The sequence below is a fragment of the Armigeres subalbatus genome, chromosome 2 (genome assembly GCF_024139115.2).
Source record: "Armigeres subalbatus isolate Guangzhou_Male chromosome 2, GZ_Asu_2, whole genome shotgun sequence".
Classification (NCBI taxonomy): Eukaryota; Metazoa; Arthropoda; class Insecta; order Diptera; family Culicidae; genus Armigeres; species Armigeres subalbatus.
Window position 1 is genome coordinate 213,768,071 of NC_085140.1, and position 27,019 is coordinate 213,795,089.

The window sequence follows — 27,019 nt, forward strand, 5'->3', positions numbered from 1 at the left end:
TGAGTTGAGTGCTCTTGCCTACGCAATGCGGTCGGGTCTGAGCTTGACGACCGACTGGCAAATAGCTTACACAACCTCACTTGATCAGTACCGTTGCTGATGAAGAATGTGTATAGCCGCCAGACATTCTAAATACTCACGCTCCTCTAATGTGGACGTGTACAATACACATGTGGAAGTATTGGCTTGATAAATGGATTGGGGGCCATCCAGAAACCACGTGGTCATATTTTTGAAGATTTTCACCCCCCCCCCCTCCCCCCATGTGGTCTACCGTGGTCATTTGGCAGACCCCCCCCTCCCCCCCCCCTTTGACCACGTGGTTTTTTTTTCAAGTACAAAAATTTAACAAAAACCCTATGTAACTAAAACATATGGTTAATCCGATCAATTTTGAAGATGGACAATTTCAACTGATTCAAAACCAAACCAAAACCCAGCATGGAAATTATAAATTTTCATTATTTCGAAGATTTTTATGATGTTATCATGTTGTAATGTGTATCAGGTATTAGGTTATCTAGAACTCGCATACCTTCGATGCTTCAGGAGGATACAAAAAAATGCGGACTCGCGAATATGTTATAAAAATTTTGAGAAAAATTTGTAATGGTTTAGAAATTTTCCAAAATATCCCTATATTTTTTAATTTCTTTATTGGTGATTTTTTTAAATACATAATTGCAATTTTTGCTTTTAGAAGTGCTAATTTATTATTGTTTTGTGGAAAATTTCCAACTGTTTATGGAAATTTTGCATTATTGGCAGTAATTCTATATTTATTTAATACTCATACCCTGATTTCTTTATTGGCAATTTCCAATTCTATTATGGAAAATTTCTATTTTTTCTCTAATAAATAATCTAGAGCTGGCTCATCTCTCAAAATTTCTAATTCTTCATTGAAATTTTATTTTGATATTGACTCGTGGAATCCAATGATGCCATACTAAACATATTTTCTCGGTCACTCTGATGTCTTTCGAATAATTTCCCAAGGAACTTCTATTCCATATCTCGAATATGCTTCAGTCAATGGTCCTTTCATAAGCGACTCATAGAGGAATGAATGTATTATATACCAATTATTATTTTGGAGTTCGGATCATTCGATTTATCCAATTAACCAAATTATGAATGATGTATGATATAATATCCCATTAGGTCCATTGGGTTGATATGACAATTGTTATTTGTACAAGCTACTACAGACTTTTTAGTTAAAAAAATTATGTTGAGCTTTTTAATGGAATGTCTTTACTTGTCATAAGACGAGTTTGTACCTTCCCATTTAATTCCACCACTTGATTGTACCTTGACAGATACGTATTTCGACCTCAACAGTAAGGTCGTCTTCAGTGTTTCGTACTTGACTCGACTTAGGTTATACAAAACTTTTAGGTTTTAAAAAACGTCCTGGAAGTCGTAATGTTTGAACTACTTAATCATTCAAGTCCGTGAACCCAGTGCTTCTAAGGCCTGCCACTTTTTTTCATATCGCAGGACTCTTCTTAGTTCTAAGACCCTTTTATGAATTTAAAAAGCATTTTATTTAGAATTTCATGTTGATTTTTTAAATGCAAACTTCTCTATGTCATAACCTTTTTCATACGCACTACTACAGTTTTGTGCATTATTGATCGAAAAATTTAATAATGCACCTAAATGTTCTAATTAGGTGCATTATTAAATTTTTCGATCAATTAGCCTAATTATTCAATATCATAAGAACTAGGCTTCTTAATCCTAAATAATTGTCTACATTTATTGCTTGGATTAATTTTAAAATCCAAGATCTTCCTAATTTTCAAGAATAATTATTCTGGAGTTACAAGAGAAACCCTTCAGAATATTTAGAAGAAATTCTTCGGAGTCTCCACGGAAAAATCTTCAGAATTTCAACGACTTTTCTTTCGAAATTCTGTGGAAGAGTTCCTAAAAAAGGTTCGGTAGAAATTTTGAAGAACTAGAAGAATCCGTAGAAGGATCCGAAATGCATATTTACGATGAAAATTCAAATAAACATCAAATGTCGAAGAATTTCCAGTATAAATTAGAAAAAAATCCAGCTTACTTTTTTTACATAATCTCTAAAGATTTTTTTCAAAATCCTGGGCAATTTTAATGAATCTTCAAAGGAAATTCTTCTAAATTTCCAATGGAAATTTTTTTCGTTTTTCAAAAAAAAATCTTAGAAATTTTCAACAGTTTTTTTTAATTTCCAAAATAAATTATTTGTAATATGCCAAAATATTTCCGATGGAAATTTCTAAGATTTTCCAGTAGAAAATCGAAAAAAGTTCATCTAAAACACCAATAAACTACAACATTTTGAACATTTTGAAGTGCACTCCCTAAAATGTTCGAAAAACTTATTTTGGAAATGAAAAAGAATTTCTGGTGAAGATTCGGAAGAATTTGTCGAAGAAATTCATTAGAATGTAAAAAAAAATGAAAATATGAAATTTTTTTTCCACCGAAAATTATATGTATTTCCCACGAGACTGTTTTGAATTTTCAGACAGAATTCACATGAAATTTTTTTCGGCATTTACACTGGAGATGTTTTGTTTTTTTTCAAGACCAATTTGTAGCAAAATTTACAAGCAAAATTTTCCAGAGAGAATTGTTCAAAAAACATTCTGAATGCTAGCACTTTATCAGGATTGTATGAAGTAAGGTCAAAGTTTTTACAGGAAATTTTTTTACTGGATTTTTCCTGAATATCCACAAGATATTCTTTTGAAGATTTTTCTTGAATTATTGTAAAAACATGAACAATTTTTTAAAATTGTAGCTGTAGTCCGCTGATGCAAACGTGTCGGCGGCGTGATGCCAAAAACCATCTGCGGCGGAATTTAAAAAAAAAAAATTTTCATTTTTATTTCCCAATTTTTTTTTGTGGAAATTGAGACTAAAACGCAACCTGTTTTTTCGTTTATTTTTTTATGGAAATAGGATCTAAAGCTAAGTTGGCCAAATAACTCAGATATGCATCGGCGTTGCGACCGACGCTGCGTTACCGGGTTTTCTCGATGCTTAATGCTAAATTCTTTTTAACACTAAGTTGAAAAGACGCTACGTGAGCATCGGCCTTAAGATGCGCTTTGCGTTTAATGATTAAATCATTAAATTTTGATGATTTGTATTTTTTACACCGCTATTGTTATTCACCAAAAGTTTTTCGTGTAAAAAAAACCACGTGGTTCGAGAGCAACACCCCCCTCCCCCCATGTGGCTTATCGTGGTCATTTTCCAAACCCCCCCCTCCCCCCATATATGACCACGTGGTTTCTGGACGGCCCCTTGCGAGTGATTTGACTATGCGTCCAATTTGGGAATCTCGAGCTCGTTCAGTAGCCGCTAGGTTGCGAAGGCCGACGGAGGTCCTTCGTAGCTTAGTTGGTTAAAGCACCAGTCTAGCGTACTGTAGGGTCATGGGTTCGAGTCCCATCGAAGGGAAAGTGGTTACCTCCAATACATTTTTCAAATCAATATCTTCCACATAACGTACATATTCACATATGAGTTTTCATAACATTGTAAATTAACGTCCAAGTCGGGTGGTTTAATCCCCGGAAATAAGCAATTACCTTTGATTGAACTGAACTTGAGTTGCGTGCTCTTGCCTACGCAATGCGGTCGGGTCTGAGCTTGACGACCGACTGGCAAATAGCTTACACAACCTCACTTGATCAGTACCGTTGCTGATGAAGAATGTGTATAGCCGCCAGACATTCTAAATACTCACGCTCCTCTAATGTGGATGTGTACAATACACATGTGGAAGTATTGGCTTGATAAATGGATTGCGAGTGATTTGACTATGCGTCCAATTTGGGAATCTCGAGCTCGTTCAGTAGCCGCTAGGTTGCGAAGGCCGACGGAGGTCCTTCGTAGCTTAGTTGGTTAAAGCACCAGTCTAGCGTACTGTAGGGTCATGGGTTCGAGTCCCATCGAAGGGAAAGTGGTTACCTCCAATACATTTTTCAAATCAATATCTTCCACATAACGTACATATTCACATATGAGTTTTCATAACATTGTAAATTAACGTCCAAGTCGGGTGGTTTAATCCCCGGAAATAGGCAATTACCTTTGATTGAACTGTAAAATTCATGTTTCTTTTGAAAATACTGTCCAGATTGCTATCAGAAATCAAGGTAGGTGTAGTTCGAAGATACGTGCAAAAATGCACGCCTATCTTGTCCACGGATGTATGAGAAAAACATTTATCCGATTTATTCGAAGAGTAATCCTATTTAAAAATTATTATTTGTTTTGTTCGTAGCCTTGTTGATTAGTGATTTACTTTTTCACCGCTTTTCTCGTACCGCCGTCGGGGTTGACAATGGGTCAAATGGGGGTGAGAATGGGTCACTGTTTCAACCACATAGAATGCTTGTAGAATAGATTTAATGTATCTGAGAGCAGGAAAACTAAATTATAAGAGATCTTTTTGAACGATTTGGTTATTCGACCTCCATAGTGTCGGTGAGGGCGCTGACCCATCTCATCCCCCTGCCATTGTACCTAAATATCAAATGTTTGGAAGATCGTACTTTAAAATGGATTTCAGCTCAGCTTCAAAAATTGAGCAAATGTAATACACGATTGCTTCGAACTTTGTTTTTCCTAATATTCGGTAGCTGCTAAATGCTTAATAGTGGCATACTATGTAAATATTTCTGAGATGTGTGCTCATCATGTGGCATGTCCCGTAAACGGGAAATCCTTTTGTGTGCATCAAGTGCATATGGCATTGAATGCACCAAGTCTGTCCTTCTTACTACTAAATATAATGCTACAAAAGCACTTGCAAATTATTTGCGGTTCATTTATTCCTAACAATACCCATTTAGTATGAGGTGTTTACCGTTGTCCCTGGATGGCATGGCGAAGTCAATAGTTTTACGTATTGCAGCGTATTTGCTCTCGACCTGTGGGCATGTGTGTTGAAACTGCTAGTGGATTCAGTACACTACAATTTGTTTCAACAAAACTTATGTTCGAGCTGACTGAAATTTCTCCCCCTAAAATGTATGTTCATTTTTGGCACAAAAACTTTTTTCCGGAGCACATAACGAATAAATAGTATGGCTCTCGAGAAACCGTAATTGCACCCATTCAGTCTAACGAGTTGCTTCATCTGAATCCCAATGAATGGGGCTGGATGCTCAAGAGTGCAAAAGCTCAGCATCAGCTCTGAAGAAGTGGCAATGCAATGTTGACTCACCCCGGCTGAGACAAAAAGTAGCAGTATTTGCCATTGGAATAATCATTAAAATGACGCCACTCGACCCTCGACCGAGATACGCTCAGTGATGTTTTATTTCTGCATAAGTCACAGATAAACAACCAATGAGGGGTGGTTGCATGCAAACCAACCATCAGAAATGCGACAAACAAAAGGAAAAGAGCCGTATAACAACGATTCCTTTAATCTTCTCTAATTAAAAGTTTCTTCTTTACCGGATGAGTCATTTGCTCGGGTTTGAGATTTCATGAAACTTGGTTAACGAGTTAAGTGAAACTTCAAAAACAAAGTACAAAACAGTACAATTATGTTGCGTATTGTCTTTCTCGTAGCAAAAGGGTTCATTTATGGTTTCTTTTTTTCACTGGAGTCCTGGAATGTCATTCATTCATTAACTGAGCAAATGGGAACTGTTTTCAAGTCTACATATCGAAATCATAAATTAACAAATCGAAAATAATAAAAAAGAACCCGGAAGAACTATTTTAAAGAATTGCGCAGCTGTATATAACTATTTTAACAACACACTTCGGTACTCCTAAGTATGTGTCCTATAATTCATTGTACCGTATTGAAAATGGGTCAATAAATTACGGGATCGCGAAAATTGCCAGATTATCAACTTAATATTATTGTATAACGTTCAATGCATCCTCGCGAGCATAGAGGCATACGAAACCGATCGCATTATGCATGGAGAACTCGTATGCCCATAAAACTATGTACTTTGGCCTGGTAGGGTGCTGCATGGACGCTAGATAACATCTAATTCCATGAGTAGTCCCATCCGTGCAGCACAGCAATATTCAACAATAGCCGCAGGCAGACCGGGGTCCCCTAGCACGGAAAAGCAGTGACGGAATGAGCCCGTCAGATAAATTCTTCACACTCTATCCGGCCGTTTTAGGGCGTCGTCGTGCGTCGAGTTGTGTGAAGTGCTGCCGGTGATGGCGATATTTCAGCAACGTTCTTATCTGTTCGACCGAACGGCAGCAAACACATTGTGTTGTCGTCGATAATATGGCACAGCTGCTGGCGCTTAACTTAATAAACTGCCACCGGCTGTACTCACCAAATTTAGCGTGAAAATTGCATTTAAAATGACTGCCGTGTCCTCTTGTTGGCCCATTCGGCTACCACGGTGCCACCACCAATGAGCATCGCTTCTGAACGCATGGGCCAACGACGACGACGATGTTTCCGTTCAGAAAAATATAGCTCTGGAATTCAAAGGACAGCGATTATGCGGAAAGATGATGGCTTAAGCGAATAATTTGAGGAGATCTTAGTTCATATATGTCTTATAACAAATAGATGTATTAATTGAAATGGGGTTTAATGCTTAAAATACTAGTTTAGAAATTATATTAAACACAAATCCAGTAGTAATAGATGCAGATGCACTCCAGGAACTTTTGTTTTTTTATGACATAATTGCTGGGCAATTCCATGAAGAACTCATGATTGCTTTATAGAAGAATTTTGGGATACGTAGACAATAGGCCCTCCTCATAAAAAAAAAAACAACACATTTTCTAGTACACTCGCACTAGTTGAACAACTTCATTCTAGTGGAAATAGTAGCATTAGTGTTTTTTGTTCGCGTAAAAATGTTGTCCACACCTCAAAACCACAATCCTCAAAGCATCGGCTTATCTTAACCTCTGTTTTTTTTCCACTGGCAGTGTAAAAAGTATACATAGCAAACCAAACCATCATGATAAAACTTCTTTTGTCAGAAAATCTAACACTATTTCATGCCACATGACATTTAGCTAAATCTAACATCAACGGAATGTGCGTTGGTGGATAATTGATTTTGTTTGTGGTTTTTTTTCGTCATGTATCCAGAGTCACGCAATGGTATATTAAATATTTGACTAACACGCTATGTTAGGATGAAAAGCTCGAGTTCTTGCATAATTTTCCACTTTCTCCAAAATGGGTGATGCTATTCCGATTGGTTTGTTTTGGAATGGTCTTTGTTTCTTTTCGGTAACCGTACTTTCATCCTTTTATTTAGAAATTATAACCGTTGGTCTTAATATACCGTTCCTCATTAATGTTGATAAATCACTCAAGTCAATATCCTCGCCGACGAATGCAAGACCCGGATTCCGGATTCCGGACCCGAATGTCCGAAGATAATCGTGATGACCCGGTTAAATGTAGGTTCAAGTGTTGTGAGGGCATCGGGAAGAAGTCGGAGTTCCGTGTAGAAGAGTCGGCTGATAGCATTGGTGATTCGCGGTCACTTCTAGTCCGACATCGGGAGATGTCAGTCAGCGGCGGTGCCTATCTGGTCACATCGTTGACGGCAGCTTAGATCTTTGCCGTGTGGACTTGCTATGTTTCCCAGTCGCGATTAGAAGAATGTCGTCGCTTGACCAATACATCCTCCATAGCGATCAAAAAGATAGTGACCGCGATTACTGAGCCATTGAGGACCTCGGTTTCTCCTTCAACGTTTTGGATTTTTTGTTCCCGAGCAGGATTGTCTGTCAGTTCCGGTAAGGGTGTAACTTCCACACTGACGGGACCCCTGCTGCTTGGAAACCCGCTTGCTGTCGGTCTTGTACTGTCCTGACCGCGGGACTTGAGTGTAAAGGGCGTGTTGGTGCGTGTGTGGGGTAAGCCTGTAGTTAGGGCATCAAGTGCACGTTTGGGAAGCTTAGAAGTCACATTTAGTACCATGCGTCTCTTTTGCACTAGCGGAAAAAGATCGTTTTCCGACACCCTCCTTCGCACTAACGATAAAGGTTCGTTTTTATGTGGAAAAAAAGAACAATAAAGGTTCCTTTAACCAAACGCGAAGCGACAATTGCGATATCGTTTGATCGCTGCTTGCAATATTCCATTAACACTTCCATGCCAACGGCAACAAAATAGCAGTTTCCAAGCGAAGGCGACAGTAGCGTCGCATGTGTTTGGGGGAACCTTAAGACCATTACCTTCATGTTTAAATTCTGTTACCAAAGTGATCCATGCAATTAATTTAAAAGTGTGATTTTTTTAACTTTGAACAGTCTTTAGTTCTAATGTCCAAACATACTGTGACAATTAAATTTGTTGTGAAAATCGGTTCCACCTGGCTCAAACTTTTATGTTTGGTAGTACAAACGTTGTTTGAATTCTTCGTAGCATTGACTCAGTGAATACCCGAGCAGCATATTTCAGATCGAATGGATTGCAGCTAGTCAAATACGACTGAATTTGATTGTATATAAGTCACAAAAAATCGTCAATGACAAGTGTGCTGGTCGGGTATCATATCACACTCCATGCATTCGTCCCCCGTACAAGAAGAAGTATCCCTCACCATGATATAACCTCCCCCGCGTTTGAGTGATTTTGTTAGGAATCAGGATTTGCTACAAAGAACAATAGGACGACGTTCCCAGTGTTTTCCATTGGATCCAATCGAATTGCCTTTAGATTCATCTGGCTACAACATATCTTGATATTATTTTTTTATTCGAAATCATTCTACTGCAAAATATGCCTTGGCAAATTAGAGACGAGTTGAAAGATGCATTCGAGTAACCTTTGAGACATGTAAAGCACTGCAAGCAGTTTTGGAAATTGAGCTACATGTAAAAGGCAACATAAAAATCATTCGAAAGTCAATTGAATGAGATTGCATTTTAAAAGTTAGTGTGCACACGTCCGGTCATAAGTTCGGGTACACCCCAAACAACACGACAAAGTTTTTTACAAATATTTACGTAGTCTTATGTCCGAATTGGGATCTTCAGGGCTCATTTGATAGATAATGATGATTTATTTTTGATTTGTTAAAAAATCCTGATTGTTTATGGGAATTTTGCATTAGTTAGGGAAATTTTATATTCATTTATTGCTTATATTTTTATTTCTTATTAGTCTGTTTCCTATTTTAGTTGAATCAAATCACCGTAAAATGTTTGGAGGGAGCGAAACACTGTTGACTAGTGAAACAGTGTTCAGTCTGTAGGGGACATCAATGAACATCCGTTCCGCACATTTAGTTATACAACCAGCTTTTGTTTGAAAATTATAACTAAGGCGCCCATCAATTCACTCATGTATTCAGATTTTTTGTAACACGCCCAGTTTTTGAGAAAAACGAGTTTTAATTCACAAAACTATTCTCTTAAAAAATTGGTTTCTCTGTTCTGTAAAGCTGGTTTTCGGCTTCTAACTTTGAGAATAAGGTTTGAATTAAATAGAAGAAATCGTACATGATCCAAATAAGTTGTTTAATTTTAATTTAACACGTTCATTTGTTGTAAAAAACGGAATTTATTTCAATAAAGCACGTATTTTCAAAGAAATTTGGTTTCTCTACTCTGCAAAGATGAAATTTGGCTTCTGACTTTGAAAATAAAGTTTGAATGTTACAGAAATGATCTTGCAGAATGCACATGGTTTGTTGGATTTTATTTGGCACGTATATTTGTTGCAAAAAAGGGAATTTCATTCACAAAAGTACGTGTTTCATAGAAATTTGGTTTGTTTGCTCTGCAAAGCTGAATTTTGGCTTCTCACTTTGAGAACAAAGTTTGAATATCGTAGAATAGGTTTTGCATATGGAATGCATATTGTTTGTTTGATTTTATTTGCCACGTACATTTGTTGCGAAAAACGGAATTTAATTCACATAAATTCGTGTTTTCATGGAAAATAGGTTTCTTTGCTGCGAGTTGTGGCGCCTGCCTAGGATGTGGTGGGGTTTGACAGTGGGCCCTGTTAAACCTCTATAAAAAGCTGCATGTATCCGCAAGTAGGCTCCGCCAAAGCGACCGTGTGCCGCTCAAAGCGCACAAGCCCAAGTCCTGGTGTTAGGTGGAACGCTAAACAGCCCTGACACGACGGCCCTCCGACGAGACAGGAGGTTTGCGCAGGCCCAATAAGCCGCCTTTAAAAACAACTATTACGAACGACATAGAAGATAATACGACTCGATACAATCGGCAACGACCTAGGCGACGAATAAAGGATCACGATTGGAAGCTTGGAACATGGAACTGCAAGTCGCTAGGCTTCGCCGGTTGCGATAGGATAATCTACGATGAATTACATCCCCGCAACTTCGATGTCGTAGCGCTGCAGGAAATCTGCTGGACAGGACAGAAAGTGTGGAAAAGCGGGCATCGAGCGGCTACCTTCTACCAAAGCTGTGGCACCACCAACGAGCTGGGAACCGGCTTCATAGTGCTGGGTAAGATGCGCCATCGTGTGATTGGGTGGCAGCCAATCAACGCAAGGGTGTGCAAGCTGTGGATTAAAGGCCGTTTCTTCAACTATAGCATCATCAACGTGCACTGCCCACACGAGGGAGACCCGACGACGAGAAAGAAGCGTTCTACGCACAGCTGGAGCAGACATACGATGGATGCCCACTGCGGGACGTCAAAATCGTCATCGGTGACATGAACGCTCAGGTAGGAAGGGAGGAAATGTATAGACCGGTCATCGGACCGGATAGTCTGCATACCGTATCGAACGACAACGGCCAACGATGCATAAACTTTGCAGCCTCCCGCGGAATGGTAGTCCGAAGCACTTTCTTCCCCCGTAAGAATATCCACAAGGCCACATGGAAATCACCTAATCAAGTAACGGAAAACCAAATCGACCACGTTCTAATCGACGGTAAATTCTTCTCCGACATCACGAACGTACGCACTTACCGCAGTGCGAATATTGAATCCGACCACTACCTCGTCGCAGTATGTCTGCGCTCAAAACTCTCGACGGTGATCAACACGCGTCGGAGTCGTCCGCCGCGGCTTAACATTGGACGGCTACAAGACGGTAGACTAGCCCAAGACTACGCGCGAATGTGAGCAGTTAGTTGAGGAGAAGAATGCAGCATGGGCGAGATTGCTGCAACACCGCACGAGGGCGAACGAGGCACGATACAAACGGGCGCGGAACAGACAAAACTCGATTTTCCGGAGGAAAAAGCGCCAGCAGGAAGATCGAGACCGTGAAGAGACGGAGGAACTGTACCGCGCTAATAACGCACGAAAGTTCTATGAGAAGTTGAACTGTTCACGTAAGGGCCACGTGCCACAGCCCGATATGTGTAAGGACATAAACGGGAACCTTCTTACGAACGAGCGTGAGGTGATCCAAAGGTGGCAGCAGCACTACGAAGAGCACCTGAATGGCGATATGGCAGACAACGGTGGCGGTATGGTAATGAACCTAGGAGCACGCGCGCAGGACATGCGACTTCCGGCTCCGAATCTCCAGGAAATCCAGGAGGAGATCGGCCGGCTGAAAAACAACAAAGCCCCTGGAGTTGACCAACTACCAGGAGAGCTGTTTAAACACGGTGGTGAAGCACTGGCTAGAGCGCTGCATTGGGTGATTACCAAGGTTTGGGAGGATGAGGTTCTGCCGCAGGAGTGGATGGAAGGTGTCGTGTGTCCCATCTACAAAAAGGGCGATAAGCTGGATTGTAGCAACTACCGCGCAATCACATTGCTGAACGCCGCCTACAAGGTACTCTCCCAAATTTTATGCCGTCGACTAACACCAATTGCAAGAGAGTTCGTGGGGCAGTACCAGGAGGTTGACCCCGTTTCTTCCTTCTAGAAATTCATAAGTCTTCGTCGATCATGTTAATCATTACTAGATAATCTGATTGCCGGGGTATTATAGATTATCTCCCAATTTCAAGCCTGCATGGTGGGCCTGGCCGTTTTATCATTTGTATCATATCTATGAAAAGTTGCAAATATTAATGCTGACAAGAAAATGCTCGGATATACAACCGACATTTCAAAGATGCTTTTCAATACTGGCTGTGCATGTGCTAAGACAAGACAAGACAAGACAGCCATTATGCCAAACGACTTTATACCAAACAGCGTTTATGCCAAACGACTTTATGCCAAACGGAGTACAATCACCGAAATTCTGCTTTGCAAAAGAGAGAAACCAAATTTCTATGAAAATACGTACTTTTTTTTTCAAGTTCGTTTATTTGGTCGGCTCATGCATGTATAACACTTTACGGAGCCATGGTTCTTTGTGATACTAATAAATCAATATCATTTTTATACATAGTTAGTAAGAGAAGGGTAGAAGCCAACGTACTCCTGGTGACTCTAGGTTAGTTTATAATTGTTAAAGATGGACGGAGCTTAGGGTTTGAGATCAGGAAATTTCAGCTTCTCATCCGGGCATTTTGCATCAGGGACGATGTGGTGTGGCATCGTGCTCGAGGAATGGTTCGACTGGGAGCATCTTGTGGATGGCAAGAACTATGGAGTTCTACGGAACAAAATGTCAGAGACTAACCAAAAAAAAACTTTGAGATACGTACTTTTGATAAATAAATTCTGGTTGAAGGTGTCAAATAAAATTAAACAACTCACATGCATTCCTCAAGGCCTATTCTACAAAATTCTAACTTTATTCTCAAATTAGGAGCCGAAGTTCAGCTTTGCAGAGCAGAGGAACCCAATTTCTAGGGAAATACGTACTTTTGTGAATTAAATACCGATTTTCACAACAAATGTTTATGTCAGATAAAATTCAACAACCCATATGTCTTTTTAAGGCACATTCTGTGAAATGCAAACTTTATTCCCGAAGCGAGAAGCCGTAATTCAGCTTTGTAGAGGAGAGAAACCAAATTTCTATGAAAATACGCACTTTTGTGAATTTCGATTTTAAGGACGGCTACGCAGTCTTGAATTATTGAAACAAGATGTATATTTAACCGACGTTTCGACACGGGGATGGTGTCTTCATCAGGGGAAACTATAATTGATTGGGTACTTAGTTATGTGTTATAAATATGTGTCGAAATGTTAACTTATAAATACGGTATTTGTTTTAAGTCTATTGTTTAGTCTAACATTAACTGTCTGGTATGGATTTTTCTGATACATACTGTAAAATTTAGATAATTATAACACTCAATTTGAACTAATTATAACAGTCCAAACATATAAAACTGACTTACACTTCGAGAACACACAATTTCGAAAACATTGATACTAACAGATAACGCGAATTTTCTTTCGGATACCGCCTCATTGCAAACCCCCTTTTTTTCTCCGTAATGGTAGCCTTGATGCCCTATCTGAATAATCTACTTATCTCTTAAATTTTTGTTGTTTCGTTTTCCTCTCTTAATCTCTTCTATACTCTTGATATGGTGCAATACTGAGAGGAAAACCAACATTAGAACAGTATTTATATGACTACGTTTTGTTGAAATAACTTGGGTAAGAGTCCAAATAGTGTATTCTCTGCGTCGCGTATTAAATGAAATATTTGGATGGACATGACAAGTTGATCTGTCGCTTCATGGCTTGTCGAATTATGCAATGTGGCACTTTATCAAGGAATCTGATTGTTCTCTGCAGCAACATAATTTATTGGCAAAAATGATCATGTGATCGGTTTTACGTGGCAGAGTTTGTTGCTATGTTACTATTTTTACAAGAAACCCCGGTTTTTTTTTTCAAAATTGTGAATATTTTTTCTTGAGAAGTGATCATTTATTTATTTATTTTATAATTCTCAGAAGGCATCATCATCTGTTTAATCATACTAATCATTTATGTTTTTGGTTTTTTCTTCTTTTGCAGGTATTTAGCCAATGGATCGACCACGCATAGAGTAACTCGTAGAAGACTAAACCTAGCTATGATACTGACATAATTCGAAGCATGGGCTCTATATCCGTTTAATTCCTAATTCGTTTATTTAAAAGGCCTTTCAGCGTTATAGAATCATTTACATATACGTTTAGCAGTTTTATGGCTTATGGCTGAACTTACATTCAGTTGTTAGGAACCGAAGGACTCACAGTTTAGTCAAGGCTAGATAATGCAATTTTACAATGGGAAAGCATGTACAGAGCATGAGCATAAGCATTATGACCGTATGGTTCGTAGTTGCTACTCTATTGTGAAATGCTACCTTGTGAAATTGCACAAAGAACCATGTGAATGGAGCTAGTCAATAACAGCGCCGGCCACATCCTTACGGTCATATAGGAAAGGAAGGATTGTTAGTTCGACTCTCGTTGCTACTAGAGACCGAGAAAACCTCTGCATCTCCACGATTGTCTTGGGATGTGGTATTGTGTTAGTTGCATATGATATTTTATCTGGATTCACTTTGGTAAGTGATGCGATCTTTGATGAGTGATGCGGATTATATGAAATGCAAAAAAAAACACACCGTAATTGATTTACTCTCCAAACCGTACAAATCAAAACAAACTATCTCGGATCACGCGACCGTTTTGCTTGCTAATCAAAATTCGATCAATCGTGTAAATAACACAGAATTAAATTCTCGGATCGGCGAAAGCTCTGAGGGGGATTCTCTGCCGATTCACTTTCCGACAAAATTAAACTAAACACCTGAATCCGCGTTCGATACGTAACATGTTCGTTCACGAACTCCGCACTGTACTTACTTACTCAATGGCTACTGCAAACTACTTAAGATCGCGCTTGTTTCGACCGGAGCAAAGCGACCAATACATGCGCATGAGCCACCGAACACCAAGTAAACATTTTTTCATTTTCGCGACGACCAAAGCACTGTAGGCTACTTCAAACTCAAAATGCAATTTTACAATGGAGAAGGAAGAGTAATGGAGCTACTTAAATTATGTCAGAGCTGATGTTCACACTGATGACGTTTCGAGACGATGTTTCACTTAGCTAGCTAACTGTTAAAATCCAGTCGGCATATGCAATAGACTGGCTCAAGCCAGTACGCATTTTTTTTCTTCGATGGATCACCTTTTTATTCCATTCTATTTGATGCTCTGATGGTTTGGGTGAAATTCCATCCAAATCGTTTAATGACTGAGTTGCGCTAATTCCGTTAAAGCAAATGAGTGCTTATATAACAAAATGTTTAGAGAATTTGTATTGATGAACTATAAAACCTTTCCAGCTTCTAAATAGAAGTTTGTGCATCTAGCTTAGCTTAGACTGACTGTACATATCAATGGTTACTACTCCGTGATTGATCAGAACTGGTATAAACTGCACTTCGATCCAAGTGAATAGTGGTTGGGATTTTCCATCTATTCTCGGAGTGCACGTTCCAGCAGCTCGCAAATGCTGCTTACAGTCAGTTGGTAATGGAAGAGAATGTTAGAGTATGGTTATTGTTGCTACTAGGGACCGAGAATACCACTGCATCTCCACAATAACCACGGGAAGGAGATTATATTAGTTGGGTGGGATAATCAGAAACATAGATCGGGATTCACCATGGAAAGTGATGTGACCTATGTAACTTCTACTCTACTAATAAGAACTGATTTCTCGAAATACAATATACAACAGGCACGAGGCAGCCAAGTTGGTTGCGACGAGACGGACGCAATGAGAAAACAGAACTGTGCAATAAAAATCCTATTCGACTAAATGCTGATGTCATATTAGAAATTTGGAGACAGTACTCGTCGATAGCAAATCCTTCCGCACGCGATGGCATATGAGCAAGTCAAACCACCTTCCTTTTGCCAGTGGAGATATATCAGCTTCCACACTGATATTCTTCCCTCCCCCTTCATACGGGAGCTTGGCAGAAGGAAGGTCGTGTGATATGTGCCATCACAAATATTGCCCTCCGCATGCTTTCAAATCGACTTCTATAAAAACATTCTTCATGCCTGCCGTATCCTAACGGAACTATCAATTCTATACTTTCGCCTCTAATGCTATCATGAACATGTACGTCCAAGTTTGGAAGATGATATTAGCATTTCCATATCATCATACAACAGTGTTAGAATTCTCACTTATTGACCGCACAAATCAGATTAGAGCATTTTGGTGATCGCGCGATTGCTCTGCGTACTTAATAAAACACGATAGGACGCGCACTGTTGTTAGATATATTATTGTTTATCCATCGTAAGGGTAAACAATCAATCGCACAAAGTGGGCGATTGTTCATTTGAACGCGAGGAAAGTAGAAAAAGCTAGGGCTGCAATAGTAAAGTTGACTTTAGCGTTGTCACAATATCTTCTTGAACCTTATTGCATCTTATATTTTGCCCAGTAAGCAAAATGAACACTCCATGGTCATAATCGGTGGTATATAGGTTAACCCGGGCCAATCGTGCTCATGACTTATTCGAAATAATAGTGGAATGTTGTAGAAAAATAAATCATCTCACCCGACACGACGTGTTAGCCAATATACTCCTCTTATCCTTTCCTCTGCTTGTAGAGAATCCTGAAGCGAACCATCATTGTCGTATGTCGTGAAAATGATCGTCCAATCAGCCACAATTTATCAGCTTTCACCGCACAAACTAAACTCATGGGCTTTAATATGATTAATTTGTACCAAAAAGATACAATCTAATTCACTTCACATGATCATTTAAGCCAATAAATCATGTTGCTGCAGCTGCAGAGGACAGTCAGATGTCATGTTATCGTGCTACTTGCATAGCTCGACATACCGTGAAGCGATAGATGAACCTTTGTAAAATTTCGATGTCATGTCCACCAAACTATTTCATTTATTACGCGACGAAGAGAAAACACTATTCATAAACTTATCCAAACTAATGAGCGCTATAATGTATTTTTTGCAATTCCTAATCATAATATCTGGTTTACAGTTCGTCTTTGAGTGATAAAATGGCCTACTTTTCCATACCAACAAAATGGGTGCTTTAATGAACATTATGCAACTCAAATGGGTTGCATAATATTCATTATAACACTCATTTGGGTGCTATGATGAATCACCAACATCAGAACAGTAGTTACATGACTACATTTTGCTGAATGAGCATGGGTAAGTGTTCAAATAGTGTATTCTCTGCGTCGCATAATAATTTAAATGGTTTGATGGTCATCAAAAATTTCCAAAGGCAAGTTCTTTTATCGCTTCACGGCTCGTCGAACCAATCAATGTGTCACGGTAACGTGTAATCTGTACAGATTTATCATATTAAAGCCCATTTTTCGTCATTGCTGCAATGATTGCAAAAATAGCGTGTGCAACTCGTTGCAAAACTCGATTTTTTCTTCACTCGGGAAGCCTCGTTGGATAAAAGTACGACTCGTGCTGAAAAAATCATCTTTTTGCAACTAGTTGCACAAACTACTATTATGCAATCCATTGGAGTTGCATAATAGTCATTAACGCACCCACTTCATCGGTATAGAAGAGTAGGCCGTTTAAACACTCAAACACGAACTGGCATAGATATCACCATTTTACTCAGAAAATTTGGTTTCTTTAACTTGACAAACTTATCAACTTCACCCAATCAACACTTCAGTGCAATGCCAGTAACCTCGCCTGATGAAAAATAAGCCGCCCTTTTATGAAAATATCTTACTTTTATCTTTACCATGTAATATTCCTACGTAAGTGAAACATCGAGATTTTATTTTATGGCTTTCTTCTTTTGACTGTTTACAAACACTGTTCTATACTTTGGAAAATTGTCGGAACTGAAACAGCATTCATTATGCAGTAGTTTATAAATGTATTTTTTTTCTTATCCTAAAACTCATAAACGATTTCTATCAAGCTCAGTTGTTAAAAACAGTAATCAATCATTACATTTTTCATTGTAAATTGTAAAATGAGAAAAAGTCTGCATTTCATGAACCATAAACCACAAGATTTAAGCAACTGTTTTAAGTATGTTGTCATCCTCAGATCAGCAATAGCGAACGGGTTAGTATTCTTAAATATAATTCCGGTACAGTCGCATTTCGTTCGGAACACATATGAACAAGCTTCTGAGCACAAAGGTGTTGTACCAGTAGCTCACGGCTACCACATTTGGACTAACGATAGGAGAAGTTAGAATCCAATCACGTTCCTTCCGAAAGACACCCATCCTACCTGTGCAGTACTATTCCTAAAACCTAAAACCTTTTCTCCTCTAATCTAGAAAGTTACTCTCAGAATAAATTGCTCAACTGTCGTCACCGGCAAAAAAAATCCCCACCACTTGGTCCAAGAATAGTAAGACCGTATTACGAAGTCTACTCTTGTGTAATATTATATCCGAATGTGGATACTCGAGGTGATGAGAAGTGTGCTCGTCTGTTCGTTTCAACCCTTAGCAGCTTCAATGCGGAAATCAGGTAAAGAGACCATTATCTCTACTGATTTGATTTTATCTCGATGTGACACTGCCAACGTATACATACCTACGTTCGGCGGATTTGAGCGGATCTTGCGTTCCTAGGGAAAAAAATCCTAGTCCAATGGGGAAATGGGAAGCCAGTCGAATTGAAAATAATGTTAATCCAGTGTGACAACCGAGAAAAGATTTTTTCCCTGGAACGAAAAATTACGTGCACGTATGTGCGCGAAGGAATTTTGCCGAGGAGACATTAGCGAGTAGAATGTTTCGTTCGAAGCGAAAAGCTTTTCGGTACCATTCAGATTGGGATGATGGGTTACGAAAGGAGTGATCATTGGGATATGGCAGGAGAAAGTGTGGCTTATGGCCTTTTTTGCTGAGCAATGCGATTGCTTGGATTGAGATTGAGGATTGAGAATTCGGAGATAGCGAGTTTGATTTTCTCGATCCGGTCTAGGATGATTTCGGGTGGGAACAAGCCCGACACCCTGGACATTGAAAAGATTCAAATTAATAACTATGGAAATGCTGACAAAACACTAAGTAGAAAACCAGGCCAAGTACCTTTTGGAATGTAAAGCCATTGACAAAGAAGAAGAAGAGATAATGCTGCTTACTCGAAATACTATGTTTCATTCGACGAAAATCGAGTCAAACAAAATTTGACTGATACAACAGAATTGGAAACCAGCAACGAATAATGCGATAACATGCAACGTGACTCTTAATCGAAATTCTATCTGGGGATGGATATATATATTAGAGTGATTCAAATCTGAACTTTCCAGCTCCCCTCTGCTTGAAAGGTATACAACTCTTTGCGTCTCTAGACAACAATAAAATATTTATTTTGGAAATGCATCCTTCAAAAACAGTTTTAAGCTGTTGCTGATTTCATTTCTATTAACACCTCTGTCGGATGTAACATGAGTTACAGTCAAGTGTGTATCTGTACTGTAACAATAGCGGCTGTCATGTCATGTGTAGATTTTTTAGGGAGTATGAAAAAGTTTTTGTTAGCAAGGAGTCCTTTGCCCTTGCCATACCGAACTTAAGTGTGCCTTACCGTCTGTAAAGGACAAATATAATATTGATATGCTATTGCTGTACTAGGCAATTACTCATCTTCAAGCAACCAAATATTGTGGCCCGCAAACACATAGGAAAGAATGGTATAAAACGCGTTTATGGTTGCTTATGGGGCTAAATGGCATAACTCATTAAATCACTATTATAGTCCTTTGTAATGCATTTCCAAGTGATTATTTCTATTACAATTCAGCGATTCCACGGGAAAAGAATAGAGTTGAAAAAAAAGTTGTCCAATTTTGCTCATAATCGCTTGGTATGTTCTTCATCGAAAATAATTAGACCCGTATTTTTTTATTTTTTTATTAGGGTGACCATGTTCGATATAGGGTTACCAGAAAAATCCCGATTTTTCGATTTTTTTATTTTTAAAAAATCATAACTTTTGAACCACTGGATCGATTTGCAATATTTTTTTATGGATAGAAAGCTTATTACTTCTAGTTCTTACTAAAATTTTTGGTTTGGTGTATTGGTGTACTCAAATTTGCTAAAATGGTCAAAATATTCGTTTTTTAAGATTTTTTAAATGTTGGACCACAACGACTATATATTTTTATATTTTTTTATGAAAATTCAAATATTTCAACATATCAAAAAATTAGAAATGTTCATCCAGCCGTTTTTGAGTTATATTTTTTTGAAAATTTCAACTTTTCTGCCCATACACACATGGAATGAACGTTATTCTCCACTATTTCAAATAGTTCAAATTAAATCAAAAGTATGAAAATGTTATTTAAGAGTGTTTGTTTGGTCTCGTTTATTAGAAGAATTTACGAATCGCAATAGTTGAAAATAATTCAATCGGAATAGTCTGGTGTTGTTATTGATGACTTCATTCTCCAAAATCGGCAAAGCAATATGTCGTTTTTCAAAAAGGTTGGTTTTCAGCGATCCATACAATAGGTTACCTGCTTTGTTTATATGTTTTCAATAATTTTGATGCAGGTAATTCATTGTATTTTCTTTTTTGATTCCTTAGAATTTAAACAATGGAAGCAAACAGATCGTTGTCATTTAAATTCAATGCGAATGGATGCAGAAGAGTATGTGGAAACATTTTTAGAAAAATTAAGCGAATTATCTCCGCATAATTTTATTGCAGAGCAACAAGGAAACTACTTAAAACAACTTAAAATTAATTTGGAAGCAACTGATTGCATTATAATTGCTGACTTCTCTGAAAATTACTCTTTTGTTATTCAGGACGCTATACAAGGTTTTCATTGGGCAAACGCTCAATGCACAATCCATCCTTTTGCCATATATTATAATGATGAAGCACAAAATTTAAAGTTTACAAGCTTCATAGCAATCGCAGAATTTACTAAACATAACCATGTTGCCGTTCGGCTGTTTATAACAAATTGTGTGAATTTCATTAAAAAAAGCTACCTTACCTGAAAAATATCCATTTTTTTCTGATGGATCAGGCAGTCAATACAAAAATAAGATGACTGCTTTCAATTTGTGCCACATGTACAAAGACTTCGGTCTTAAAGCAGAGTGCAACTTTTTTGCCACTTGCCATGGAAAAGGGCCTTGTGACGCTTTAGGAGGTGTTCTAAAGCGAAACGCTTCCAAAGCAAGTTTACAAGGCCATCATATTACAACTGCATACGAACTTTACTCTTGGGCTGTTTCTAAAATAGATTCCAAAATATATTACGAGTTTTTCTCGGAAAAAGATTACAATGCAATGGAAAAGAAAATAAAGAACCGTTATACTCGTGTAAAACAAATCTCTGGGACACAATCGTTTCATTACTTTAAGCCACAAAATGAAAATTACATTTTCGTGAAACGGTTTTCGTTTTCAGATGAAGAAAAGTGTGTTAAATTGTAAGAATTTTTCTATGTAATATTTTTTTGGATGAATTATGAAAAATAAAAATAATCAAATTAAATGCTGAGTTTTCATTGAAGGTAATCAGAGAAAACCATTGCTTGTATTCTTAAGCTTTGAGATTTGAGCTACCATTCCTTAATATAGCAGAGCCAAGACTCTCTCAGACAGTGCTGGTTGCCAAATTTTTAATAATACCAATGGAAAGCATTCATTACACAAAGAATTTCAACGTAGATTTCATTGGTCGGAAAAATTGTGTTTTTTGGACTTCAAAATTGATTTTTTAACTTCACTAAATATAAAAAAAATCTACACGCTAAAAAAAATATATTCTAGTTTCAGTTCGGTTCACTCAAAATGACCCTTTTGTGGAATAATTCAAAATAGTTAAGTTTACTCAGTCGTGGTTAACGCTACCACTCAAATTCGGCATGAGTGCCTCTGCAACCCTTATTAGCACTCATGCTGAATTAGGACGCTAACGGACCATTGTGGTTCCAGTTAAAGCGTAAACCATGGTTGAGTAAACCCTAGTAATGTTGGTCTCTGCTTTTAAACAATTTGAGGGTAATTTATAGTTCTTACATTTAATGGGGTCACTATTGGACAAGCCTCCTCTACTTTTGATAGGTACATTACTTCACAAATAAAACTAGATTTGTAAACATGGTTATCATGAATTTATTAGGAATAAGTTTGATAACTTCAACAGAATGATTTCCGCAGTTATTTTGAAGTGATGGAAAATTATGCTCATTCCATGTGTGTATGTTCAGAAAACTTGAAATTTTCAAAAAAATGTAACACAAAAACGGCTCGATGAACATTTCTAATTTTTTGATATGTTATCAAAAAATATTTGAATTTTCATAAAAAATATAAAAATATATAGTCGTTGTGGTCCAACATTTGAAAAATCATAAAAAAAAAACAAATATTTTGGCCATTTTAGCAAATTTGAGTACACCAATACACCAAACCAAAAACTTTAGTAAGAACTAGAAGTAATAAGCTTTCTATCCATAAAAAAATATTGCAAATCGATCCAGTGGTTCAAAAGTTATGATTTTTTAAAAATAAAAAAAATTCGAAAAATAGCGATTTTTCTGGTAACCCTATATCGAACATGGTCATCCTAATAAAAAAATAAAAAAATACGGGTCTAATTATTTTCGATGAAGAACATACCAAGCGATTTTGAGCAAAATTGGACAACTTTTTTTTTTCAACTCTATTTTTTTCCCGTGGAATCGCTGAATATATAGATATTAATATAAAATCAAGACAAGTACTAAACACCGCAGACGGCTTTACAGTTGAGGTCTAAATACGTATCTGTAAAAATTATAACGTGGTGAGATTAAAATGAATAGTACTAAACTCGTCTTATGACAGCAATAATAGATGTTCACCATCTAAATCAATCGGAGAGGTTGAGGAAAATTCTACTCTCACTCCAATAACAAACAACCATGCGTTCACCGTTTACTTCTCATGAAGTTTTGACGCAAGACTTAGGTCTGAGAGAGCCGTTCAACCAATTTTTTAAAAGTCAATCTATTCGGTTATTTCACGTAGGGTTTCATTTCACACGTTGCAAATTTCGTGTCTGCACGTTGAAAAGATTCTTTATTTCGATTTCTGTCGGTTAAAACATCGAAAAAGCTTAAAGATAGTATTTCTGACCATCCTCCCCTGCACTAGAAAGGCATCATCGGATCATTTTCCCAGCAAAACATGTTCCTAACCGAAGCAGAGGTCAAGTGAATTGACGAAAAAGCAACATCGTAGGTTGTTCGGAAATCGCACTTGATCGGCAGCACTTGTTGTCAATCGAGATTTTGCTCCCACTTGCATGCATAAGCAGAATCCACCCATCGACTGCCATAAAGGAGGGATGGTGCTGCCCTAATGTCCCATATATGCAAAGCATTCCTCCTACATAATGGCACGGCACAAGATCTCCCATTGTTGGCTCGTTCGTAGGACGTCTACGTTCGCTCGTTGTCTTTCTTTTCGCCTGCGTCTATCGAAACTTAAGTTTCATAGCGCTTTTTATCATCTCCACACTCTGCTGTTGTGGACGCCAACGAAGACAGCCGACAGGACACAATTTCCTGCATCTGCTTGTGGCGACCCTGAGATGAGCGCAGCTCGCTAACAAATACCATGAAGTATGTGTGAGTGATTCATCTTTCCGATGAATGGAATGACGTACGTACCTCAAGAGTTTGCTTCCGCATTTGCTGCACCGACCTACGTACTTCCTGTTACAGTCGTTGAGTAGGCAAAAGTACTACGGTTTCAGGGCTGTGGGGGTCCCTTTGGCCGAATGCGAATAGGAAACGTAGGTACCAGGATGGCGCTAGTATTGGATTTCCATCAAAGAGTGCACGAACGACAGCCGTAAGAACCGACAATTTGAAAATGCTGATTGTGTTACTCTCGGTTTCGCCTTTGGTGTGAATTTATTTTTCTTGCTCATGCAAGCACTGGGATCGTTTTACTGTTCTAGGTTCTTAATAAATCAACTCGACGGTAAGGTGCATTGAATTTTGTTTTTGCAGCGTGCACTCTTTTATGATACACGAGCTGTAAATATGGTTTATGGCACATTGTGCTTCTTGTGAAATATTTTGTGCTTATTTGTCGGAAGGTGCACACAATAGATACAATGTTCAAATAACAAAGCAGATTTCTCAAAAGGGATTTACTTTTTGATAAACTTTATTAAAATAGATTGTCTTAATTTGATTCAATTTGAAAATGAGATTGCAGCATTTGTGTATGGCAGGAAGATTTGCTACAGCCAGACAGACTGAATTCTTCAACCTTCACACACGTAAATATTTCGAATCAATGATGTCATGAAGCATGTCATTTCTTAATGATATGGAAATGCTAATATCATCTTCCAAACTTAGACGTACATGTTCATGATAGAATTAGAGGCGAAAGTATAGAGTTGATAGTTCCGTTAGGATACGGCAGGCATGAAGAATGTTTTTATAGAAGTCGATTTGAAAGCGAGCGGAGGGCAATATTTGTGATGGCACATATCACACGACCTTACTTCTGCCAAGCTCCCGTATGAAGGGGGAGGGAAGAATATCAGTGTGGAAGCTGATATATCTCCACTGGCAAAAGGAAGGTGGTTTGACTTGCTTATATGCTATCGCGTGCGGAAGGATTTTCTATCGACGAGTACTGTCTCCAAATTTCTAATATGACATCAGCATTTAGTCGAATAGGATTTTTATTGCACAGCTCTGCACAGTCATTTCTTGTTATGCGATTAATTTGCTAAAAAAAAATCAAGGCAACTCAGGGTTTTTGATAAGCCTACAACGCTTAAAGGATCCTATTTTTTTATCCAACAGATCATTGCTCTAAACCTGAAATCGGCGGCATGAGGGTTACATAAGTGTTACGTGGCATCAATATCATGACATTTCGTCACTTTTTTGTAATTTTGCTTTTATGTACTGTGGGACATCGAAATCGGTACACTTAAGCACCTTAGTATATGAAAAAGTCATTAGAAAATAGGAATCAAATGTAAATAAAACGTTTGTCATTGACACAGGAGTATGAAAGCTTCTACTTGTAAAGTGTTTCACATTTACTTATTAAAAATTACGAAAAACATGATAAATAAAGAATAAAATCTACTACTCCTGACTCGAAATCCGTCCACCGTAGACGGATTTTGAATCAAAGGATCAAAATCCGTACAGCTATTTTTTTTTAACTAAATATTTAAGTTGAAGCAGTCTAATTGACTAAACTGCCACTGTAAATAGTTTGATACGCACTTTGAGAAGCGATCACTTCGATGTGTATTCCGCTTATCTTATGTAATGATTCGCAATCAGTTATTAAAACAGTTACTTTTGGTGCAATTATGCTCTACCCGAAAACAAAATGGCGGCAAATACTTCGCGTTTGGTGGGTGGTGATTTGTTTTTGATTTTTTATGTTTTAATTTCAAAGCTTTCTTTCCATTTGTATGCCCTAAAAGCTTACAGCCAAGCATCTGAACAGGATAAGATAAATTGTTTCTACATTAATTACCTTTAACCCGCTTTGATTTATTGATATCTCATAAGGTGGACGGATTTCGGTGCTGTACGGATTTCGGTCCCACACGGTACCCCGTTTTCAAGATTGTTTCGATTTCAATTTGGCAGGTTTTCGCGGTACGATTCATCTTGGTTAACATATATCTTACTGAGTAGCACAAACACAAAGGGCTGTGGGAAAAATGGGTGTAAAGTGTTTCAATGGTTTCGTTTCATACTTCAATTATATGGAATTTCACTCAATGGGACAGATACCATTCATTCAAAACAAATAAATGAAATCCCAATTCGAAAGCATAGGAAAAGCACCAGAGGCATAACAGGTAAAACACATCTTTTCTGTATGCTGGTCAATTTATAAAACAACTACCGGAATTATATTGTTTGGATATTTTGGTCTAGCGGTACAGCAATGTCAATTGTGAGTTCAGGGTCCTTCAAACACACGCGACGTGACAATCGTGACACCATCCCGAGTAGATGAAAATAGCTCAATAATATCAAATGTTGATAAGATAGCAAAATGAGATGTGGACATGATTGATATAAGAGATAAAAGATCAGACGATAATATCAAAATTTTGCACCAAAATATCATGGGAAGATCAAGTTATGCTATTTGTAATAAGTGATCAATATCATTTGCCATTAGTTTGTTCTTATCAATAGCATATATTGATATTTAAATGATATTTCGGTGCAAATTTTTGATATTGTGACCTGTTGTTTTATCTCTTATATCAATCAAGTCCATATCATGTTTTGTTATTCTGTTCATGGCTTCTACCCGGGATGACGCCTCTCGGGGAGAAGCCAGGAACAGAATAACAAAACATGATATGGACTTGATTGATGTAAGAGATAAAAGAACAGGCAACAATATCAAAAATTTGCACCGAAATATCATTTAAATATCAAGACATGCTATGAATAAGAACAAACTAATGGCACATGCTATTGATCACTTCTTACAAATAGCATAACTTGATCTCCTCATGATATTTTAGTGAAAAATATTGATATTGTCGTTTGATCTTTTATCTCTCATATCAATCATGTCCACATCTCATTTTGCTATCTTATCAACATTTGATATTATTGAGCTATTTTCTACTCGGGCTGCGATTCTGTCGCCGTTGGTATGGAAATGTAAATGGAACATTACCTGCAGCGACCCAACGATAGAATCGCGACGACTTGTTGTCGCCGTCGCGGCGATAAAATCGCTTAGTTCTAGGGGAGCCACTACACGCTTCATCCTTTTGGTGTAGACCCCGTATATCGTGTCAATTGGCAGGAATGAGGTCATCATGATCTCGCGATTCCAGTACAGCTTTACGAAGCTATTCTCCAGTACCAGAACAGGCATGTGCACAATCTTGGCGACTTCGTTGTGGCGACATATTGGGCTCTAAATCATCTAAAGCTAACGAAAGGACACGAAATGCTCGATCCTACTAAATTGCATTTCCGTCAGCACCTCCACGATTCAGTGCAGTTATAGTTCCGATAGCTCTTCGTCGAAATTACCCGGTCCTGGGTGGCTACCATGAATGCTTCTGTTTTCTGAGAAGACCAGCCACGTATTCGACGCCGCATTGTCGATCTCGTCGACATTTTTTATGTCGCAATTCAGC

At 38.1% G+C, this 27,019-nt stretch overlaps 1 protein-coding gene across 6 annotated transcripts in view; it reads left to right on the plus strand.

Annotated features, from left to right (window-relative positions):
* LOC134211614 (calsyntenin-1) overlaps positions 1 to 27,019 on the plus strand; it is a 325,311-nt gene that overhangs the window by 85,563 nt on the left and 212,729 nt on the right. The gene's annotated exons all lie outside the window — the stretch shown is intronic.